Here is a 9,181-nt window from a genome sequence, read left to right as displayed (position 1 = left end):
AGAGTGTTGAACCCTAAAGAACTCCACAAAAAAGGGGATGTGAGCTCAATTTCTCCCTCTCTCATTAACACCAACTGGAACTGATCCCAGAGGAAGGAAGAGAACCAAAACAAGATTCTGCCCCCAGTTCATAATCCCCAGAGCTGGTTCAGAACAACACCATGATCAATGCCCCTGAGAGATCAAGGCCAACCAAGATGGATGCATTACCTCCATCCTGCTCCTGCCAGAGGTCATCCACAAGCATAATCAATACAGTTTTGGTCCTATGCCCAGGTCTGAAACCTGACTGAAAGAGGTCTAGATAATCTGTTTCCTTTAGAGTTCTCTGCAGCTGCAGTGCAACCACCTTCTCAACAATCTTCCCTAAAAAAAGGGAAGGTTGGAGACAGGTCAAAAACTGTCCAAAATTGTGGGGTTTAGCGACAGTTCCTTTAGGAGGGTGAGGAAATTGGATTGAAAGGAAGTTGGAGGAAACAACTAAATTTGAGTGATGCAAACTGAAAGCTGTTCCAAAATTGTGGGGGTGGGGTGTGTATAAAAAAAACCATAATATAAACTCAGCCTAGAGGTCTACCTAAACTGATATTTTGTCCCCACAATGGCCAGCCAGACCAATGGGAAGCCTAGTAACATCTAATTTTAAATGGAAGCTAGGAATTTGGGCAAACAACGATCCAATAAAATGGTCAGAATCTGCACCATATAGAAACCCTATTCACTGGGAATAACAATAATTCTCTTTCAGAATTGTGGGGGTTAACATAATAAAAGGACATCATTATAATGTTATTCTGTACCTAAATAATATTAATAGTTATCATAAAAAGCAGCCAGTTTGCTGTAGTGGTTAAGGCACCAGACTAGAAACTGGGAGACCATGAGTTCTAATCCTGCCTTAGGTACAAAGCCAGTTGGGTGACTTTGGGCCAGTCACTCTCTCTCAGCCCTAGGAAGCAGGCAATGGCAAATGGCAAACCACTTCTGAAATCTTGCCAAGAAAACTGCAGGAACTCGTTCAGGCAATTGCCAGGAGTCAACACTGACTTGAAGGCACCAAAATAATAACAACAACAACAACAGCAACTTGATAGGTGGATAAAAATGCCAAATCCAGTCTAAATAACTGGCAACCGTGCGACCAACCATAATAATAATCCACTCCAAGGATACCCCCTTGTGGTTTGGGGCTTGTGATGCTCTGATGAGGTTGAGAGCTATGCTGGCAGTAGTGTGTTCTACCAGAAGGGTCACCCATACCAGACAGGTCTTAGCAGAAGAGCCAGACTAAGTACATCGATCAACTCATTTGCTATGGTGAGAAAACAGAAAAAGAATCCTATACTGGATCGGTCATCGCCCAGGTCAACAAGGACCGCTTCTGGTGTTAGAGTTCCTGGGTATCTGTTGACAAGTGGGCAATGGGACTCAGGAACTGGGCAACCAGGGCTTAGCCCTGTAGGATTACTGGAAGAACAACCACCACAGGCAAGACAAAACTATACTGTGTTTGTGAACCGTGCCATTATGGCCTGCTATTATAAATCGGAACCAACAAAGCGGTGCTATTTAAAGGGAACGTTTGAACTGTAGAAAAGAATGTATCCAGACTCAGATATCACTGAACAACAATTAGCAAATCAAAGGAGATTCATTACCAGAAATAAAATATTCAGGGATGAAGGACTGGAAGAGATTCAGAAAAATTGTTAGAATGGAAGACTCAGAAACAATAGTAGAATAGTAGAAGAAACTCAGATAACAACAATTGGAAATATAGAGGAAACAGCTGATATGAACTACGGAAAAGATAATTTAGAAGTAATAATAACAGAACAGTATAGGCCAGCACTGAAACAACCTATGAACTGACCCTCCGACAAGAAGAATTAAAAGAGAAAATTATGGCATATGCAGAATTACCAGTAGAAAGACAAAGGCTGCTAGCACTGAAAGTAGTGCCCAGAAGAACTGGGTACTGAAATTAGAAAACCAAAAGCAAAATCATATTAAATTCCAAAGTGGAATATCAGACTGGAGGCCAAGATAAAGAAATTAAGATCAGATGTGAGTAATTTAAAGAACATGAAAAAGCAACAATTGAAGAATGTAAGAATCAAGACAAGCCTAATAAAAAATATATTGGCTTAGCACCATAAAAATTGAAGAAGCTTTGGAAATCATAAAGCAACAAATATCAGCAATAGCTGGGAAAAATGAATGCTATGGGGCACAAATCATCCAATTTAAGCAAAATCAGCTATTTCAATGAAACCAGAGGCAATTTTACCTCTGTAAAATGGCAATAGAAATTCTGAAAATGGAAAACCAAACAAAAAGGAAACAATCCAGTTTTGGAAAGATCTATGGGAAACTCAGAAATACTACAATAAAAATGCTGGATGGATAAAAGAATTTGAAGATGAATTTAGAAAAATCAAATGGAAAAACTAATAATAATAGCAGAGATGGTAAAAAATCAAGTGAAAAGGATTAAAAATTGGTCATCTGGAAATGTTGAGTTTTGGCTTTTGGCTCAAATATCTGACTAGCTTACATCCAATTATAGCTAAACAGCTTAATAAAGTATTGCATAAAAGAGACATTAGCGACTGGTTAATAACTGGCAAAACATATCTGATTCAAAAAGACCCAACGAAAGGGACAACACCAGGAAACTATAGGCTGATAACATGCTTGCCTACAATGTTTAAATCACTCACAGGCATAATAGCGGACAACATCCAAGATTATTTAGAAGATCATAACATCCTTCCAGTAGAACAGAAAGGAAACAGAAGGGAAAACAGAGGTACAAAAGACCAACTTCTGATTGATAAAATGGTTTTGCAGAATTGCAAAAGCTGAAAAACCAATTTACATACTGTATGGTCTGGATTGATTATAAAAAGGCATTTGATTCATTACCATGTAGTTGGATCATCAAATGTTTGGAAACAACTGGTGTCAGTAAAAACATTAGAATGTTTATAGAAAAAATAATGAAGCAGTGAAAAACAGAATTGGTGGTTGGAAATGAAATATATGGGCTTGTCAACATTAGGAGAGGCATCTTCCAGAGTGATTCATTATCACTCTTATTATTTGTCATTGCTATGATCCCACTTTCAGTGATTTTGAAGAAAACAAATCTTGGCTGTCAAACAGCAAAAAATGCTAATAAAATCTCACATTTGCTTCATATGGATGATTTGAAGCTTTATGGAAAATCAGAAATCGAAATCCAGTCATTGACAAATACTGTAAGAATTTTTACACACATAAAGCAATGGAATTTGGCCTAGAGAAATGTGCTACAGTAGCAATAAATTGGGGTAAAATTATGAACAGTAATGGAACTGAAATGCCAAATGGCCAAACCATCAGGAGCCATCAGGATGAAGCCTACAAGCATTTTACATGTGGATAACATCAAGCATGGACAAGTTAAAAAAGTGATTAGTAAAGAATGCATCCAACGAGTGAGAAAATTGCTAAAGACAAAATTGAACAGTGGAAATACCATCAAAGCCATCAATACCTGGTCCATAACTGTGATACAATACACTGCTGGAATTATTAACTGGACACAAGTTGAACTGGACAGTTTGGACCAAAAAACAAGAAAACTGATCACTATTCACTATGTATTACATCCCTGTAGTGATATTGATAGATTATACCTGCTTGGCAGAAATGGAGACAGAGATTTACTTCAAACAAACTGTCGAAGAAAAGCATGCATTGGCTGATTATGTAAAAGATAGCCAAGAACAAGCATTGATGCAAGTTAAAAATTGGAACTTACTGAATGTACAGGAAACAAAACATGAATATCAAAATAATGTAATAAAAACATGAACAGAAAGCTGGCAAGGAAAAGATTACATGGTCAATTTCTACACAATATGGAGGAGAAAGTGGATAAAGATAAAACCTGGCAATGGTTTAAAATGGAATATTAAAAAAAGAAACTGAATGCTTGCTTAAGAGCAAGCTATTTGAACTAATGCAATCAGGGCCAGAATTGAAAAATCATCAAATGATTCAAAGTGCAGATTATGCAAAGAAGCAAAAGAAACAGTACATCATATACTCAGCTCATGCAAGAAGATCGCACAAACTGATTATAAACAACAACAGTTGCCAAAATGATTCACTGGAACATCTGTAAAAATTATCATGTGCCAGTAATGAAAAATATAGTTGAAAAAGTAGTTGAAAACGAGCAGGTTAAAATATTGTGGGATTTCCGCATACAAACTGATAAAGTCTTGGTGCACAACACACCAGATTTAACTGTGGTTGAAAAGAAGAAAGTGTGGATAGTTGATGTGGCAATAGCAGGGGACAGTAGAATAGAAGACAAAGAACTGGAGAAGATCACAGAGTATCAAGATCTGAAAATTGAAGTTGAAAGATTATGGCATAAACTGGCTGTGGTGATCCCTGTGGCACTGGGCACACTGGGTCCCATACCAAAAAACCTTGGACGGCACTTAGAAAATGTGTGCATTGACAACATTTTCAACTGTCAATTACAAAAGGCCACACTGCTTGGATGAACACATATATTACACCAATACATTATCACATTCTAGGTTCTTGGGAAGAACCAGATGTGAATGAAGGCCAATACCAGCTAAAGAACTGGCAGCTGTGATTTCACGTTGTTGTGTATATTAATAATGATAATGATAATATACTTTAATCAGGATAATATAGACATTATCCTTGAAGTGAACCTCTAATTAGAAGGTTGTTTTATGGTGTATAAAGATAATTGTTGAGAAGAGTGAGAAGCTCTGCTTAGTGGTACCATATTAGATTTGCTGACTAGCATTCTAGCCAAACCCATTACACCAGTTTGGCCAACTTGGTGGCCTTCAGATATGTTGATCAATGAGAGCTGAACCCAAAATATTTGGAAATATCAATTTGGGAAAGGCTGCATTCCATGGAAATAAGTTTAGAGAAAAATGAAACATACATAATTGATAGATGTCATTCATTATCCATGCCTTTTTAAAACTATATAGGTTCTTCATTACAGAATTTAAATACACACAGTTTAAAGAGAAGTCCTTGTGACAAAATGCTACATTAAGCAATGAAAGAAAGAAATCTGATATCGTCAGTAAGATACTTTTTCCAAGATTTCCATTGTTTCTGTCAGTACCATTTCCACACTTTCCTCCTATTGCCCACTTTCTTAGGACTACATAAAGATGCTGCCACACTCTGAGTAATTTCCAGAATCTTCCCTCATTGAATACACACTTTTTAACTGCAGGGGGTAGCCTGTACGTGCATCTGTGTGCATGCATGAAAACAAAGATCAGCAATTCTACAGCAAGTGTCTGCATGTGTGCAGAAGTTAGATGAAACAAGAAATCTGTATTTCATCATATTTCATCCTTCCACTATCAATCCTAGCACCATAATAAAACTGTAGTTACTACTTCTTAATTTAAGTTTCTGTATCAAAGCAAAATCTTATTTTACTAGTAGCTTTAGTTTCTAGAATTGTATGGGTGTAGAAGAGCTATCTCCTTACTTACATCCACAGTGTATTCAATCTATACTTGTATTTAAGCAGAAACGGCAATATTTAAATATGGTTCTGGAAAGCAAGAAAAATAATTAGATGCTTCCTTCATACGACACTCCGCTAGGGAACCCTTTCAACATCATAATTGATTTACTTTTAACAAGGCTGCATCAGTTCCCATGGCAACATGTTTACTTCTGCTTTTCCAATTGATAGCGGTCTAACTGGCTTAGTGAACACTGAAAATATAAGCAGAGTGTTTATCTTCCAAAAATGTAAGCACAGTTTATTGCCTTTCCCTCCTACCCTGTGTAAGTAGAAACGATAAGATTAAATGTGCATATAAACTATTTAATACCATACCACTATATTAATGGGGGGGGGGGAGCAGATAGAGCCCTGAGGTACTGTGAAATATAACTTCCATAGGGCAGAGCAGAATCTCTCAGTGCAACCTTATACTGTACTGTAAAAATGGCTACTCAAGCTGGAATAAATTTGTTATAAAATAGTGTTCCTAATCACTACTTCTGCCAGCTTCTTCAGACGGATACTGTAATCAGTTGTCAAAATCTGGCAGGAGGACAGGTAAATTAAATGGCTACACTTCCACATGTTTTCTTCTGTCAAAACCAGAATGGAAATCAGTGTGAAATGGATCTAAACTCCAAATGATTGGAAATGCACTGGCATTGTTTGTTCAAAACCTTGAGCCAAAAGGTCAATTCAACTGATAATAGAAAACATCAGCAGAATAGATTAAGGTCTTCTTTCAAAATTGGATGCATAATAGCTTTTAACAAACTAAGGATTCGTTCATTTATAAATACCTGCATTCAACCAACCAGTTTTGTTCTGATCAATATAATGAGGCAGAAAAGACAGAGGTAGCGCTTTTAAGCAGTTTGTTAACACCCATGGGCTCTATAACTGATTTTTTCCCCCAAATCTGGTTCGACTGTGTTCTTAATCCAGTCCCTATGAGGGTATCTAAACTGGCATCAAAGTTCTGCAGATCTACAATTTTATTCTCAAAAAGCTTAGCAAATAGCCTTTAAGAATTCTTTGCTATCGACTTTTGCTATCTGATTTCTGATGGAGAAGGCCATGTATTGTCTGGAGAAGCTGGGCTTTAAATAGTTACCAGTATTAAATAACAACTGTTGATTTGCAGATAAAAAGCAAGAATTTGGGAGAGGACATCAAGTATGATAGATATAAGCACACAACGAATACAATTATTTTTTAAAAAACAAACCAAACTAAAATAACAATCCTAAATTCATCTATACCCTTCATTATCAATGCTATAAGAACCAGGCATTTATCAGTTTGCAAATCATACTTCCCTGTTTCGTTACACTATTTATATATTTAATAGCCATTTTAAAAGCTATTTTATTTTGGCTGTAGTATACTATTGTCTAGCCTCAGTAGCTACATAAAAATGCAAGCTAAAACTTTCACTGTGTAATAATGCGGGTTATGTATTATTTGATGATTTATTGTTTTTGTTACAGGAATATTATCCAAAAAGTAAGGGGTTCTACAGCTACCAAAATCTCTTTTTCAGATGATTTGTAAGCTGAACTGTTGCTGCCATCTTCTGGTTAAAGAAATAAAAATTATGTATATGATCCCCTAATTCCATTACGACTCTGAAAAAAAAGACCTTAGCATTCAGTAAAAAGCAGCTAAGTGTATAATCGATTTAACTGGTTGCAGAATGTTATTCTTATTATAATAATATTTTGCTCTTTACACACGTCAGTTGAAGGAAGTCCGTATGCTCATGAGAACAACAGAAGTGGTTGATGTGGAGGTGGGTGGATGTGGTGGGGAGGGTTACTGATTGAGTCAATATTCACAGGCCCCCTTGGATAGTTTAAAAAGCAGCTGCATTTTATAGTTTGAAATGCAGACATTATATTTTGTCCCTTAACAGTAAGTTGTAGAGGAGTTCCTCATGTAAATAAATCCCTGTGGATGTGCTTTTTATATAAAGAAAAAGCTGTTTATTCTCTGCAGACTTTGGAAATGACATCAGGTAGTGTAGTGCAAAAAGAGAGACAGCAACAATATCAGGCTATAAAAAGAAGTAGTACTGGCCCTAATTCAAATGTTTAGACTTATTTATTTATATTTCTTAATCACATAATATATGGCATCTGTACAAGATTTAAAAGAATAAAATGCAAATGATCACAATGAAATAAAATAAATGCGAATTACATGCAAAGGGTGAAAAGAGAGTACACCCTCTTTGAGTTCTATGGTTTTACGTATCAGGACATAATAAAAATCCTCTGGTCCTTAGCAGTTCTCAGAAGTAGGTAAATACAACCTCAGATGAACAACAACACATGACATGTTGCACCATGTCATCATTTATTTTACAAAAAGAAAGCCAAAATGGAGACGCCATGTGTGAAAATCTAAGTACACCCTTACTGCTTCCATAGGTATGAAGAGGCTAAGTAGCAGCCAAGTGCTCCTAATCAAATGCCCTTGATCAACTGATCATCAGCAAGCGTGACTACCTCTATAAAAGCCTAAGTTTTAGGAGTCTGCTGGTCTCGAGTATTGAGGTGTGTGTGAACACAATGCCAAAGAGTAAAGACATCAGCAATGATCTTAGAGAAGCAATTGTTGCTGCCCATCAATCTGGGAAGGGTTATAAGGCCATTTCCAAACAATTTTAAGTCCATCATTCTACAGTGAAGAAGATTATTTACAAGTGGAAAACATTCAAGACAGTTGCCAATCTTCCCAGGAGTGGACATCCCAGCAAATTCACCCCAAGGTCAGACCGCGCAATGCTCAGAGAAATTGCAAAAAATCCAAGAGTTACATCTCAGACTCTACAGGCCTCAGTTAGCATGTTAAATGTTAAAGTTCATGACAGTACGATTAGAAAAAGACTGAACAAGTATGGTTTGTTTGGAAAGGTTACCAGGAGAAAGCCTCTTTTCTCTAAAAAGAACATGGCAGCACGGCTTAGGTTTGCAAAGTTGCATCTGAACAAATCACAAGACTTCTGGAACACTGTCCTTTGGACAGACAAGACCAAAGTGGAGATATTTGACCATAATGCATAGTGCCATGCTTGGTGAAAACCAAACACAGCATATCAGCACAAACATCTTATACCAACCGCCAAGCACGGTGGTGGAGGGGTGATGATTTGGGCTTGGTTTGCAGCCACAGGACCTGGGCATCTTGCAGTCATTGAGTCGACCATGAACTCCTCTGTATACCAAAGTATTCTAGAGTCAAATGTGAGGCCATCTGTCCGACAGCTAAAGCTTGGCCGACATTGGGTCATGCAACAGGACAATGATCCCAAGCACACCAGCAAATCTACAACAGAATGGCTGAAAAAGAAAAGAATCAAGGTGTTGGAATGGCCCAGTCAAAGTCCAGACCTCAATGCGACTGAAATGCTGTGGCGGGATCTCAAGAGAGCTGTGCATGAACAAATGCCCACAAACTTCAATGAACTGAAGCAATGTTGTAAAGAAGGGTGGGCCAAAATTCCTCCACAATAATATGAGAGACTGATAAAGTCATACAGAAAACGATTACTTCAAGTTATTGCTGCTAAAGGTGTTTCTACAAGCTATTGAATCA

This window comes from Python bivittatus, unplaced genomic scaffold (assembly GCF_059951505.1).
Source record: "Python bivittatus isolate LINGU-HERP-01145 unplaced genomic scaffold, Pbiv_v1 ctg000020_np1212, whole genome shotgun sequence".
Lineage (NCBI taxonomy): Eukaryota > Metazoa > Chordata > Lepidosauria > Squamata > Pythonidae > Python > Python bivittatus.
The sequence above is the reverse complement of the archived record's forward strand: the minus strand, read 5'-3'. Positions refer to the sequence as shown.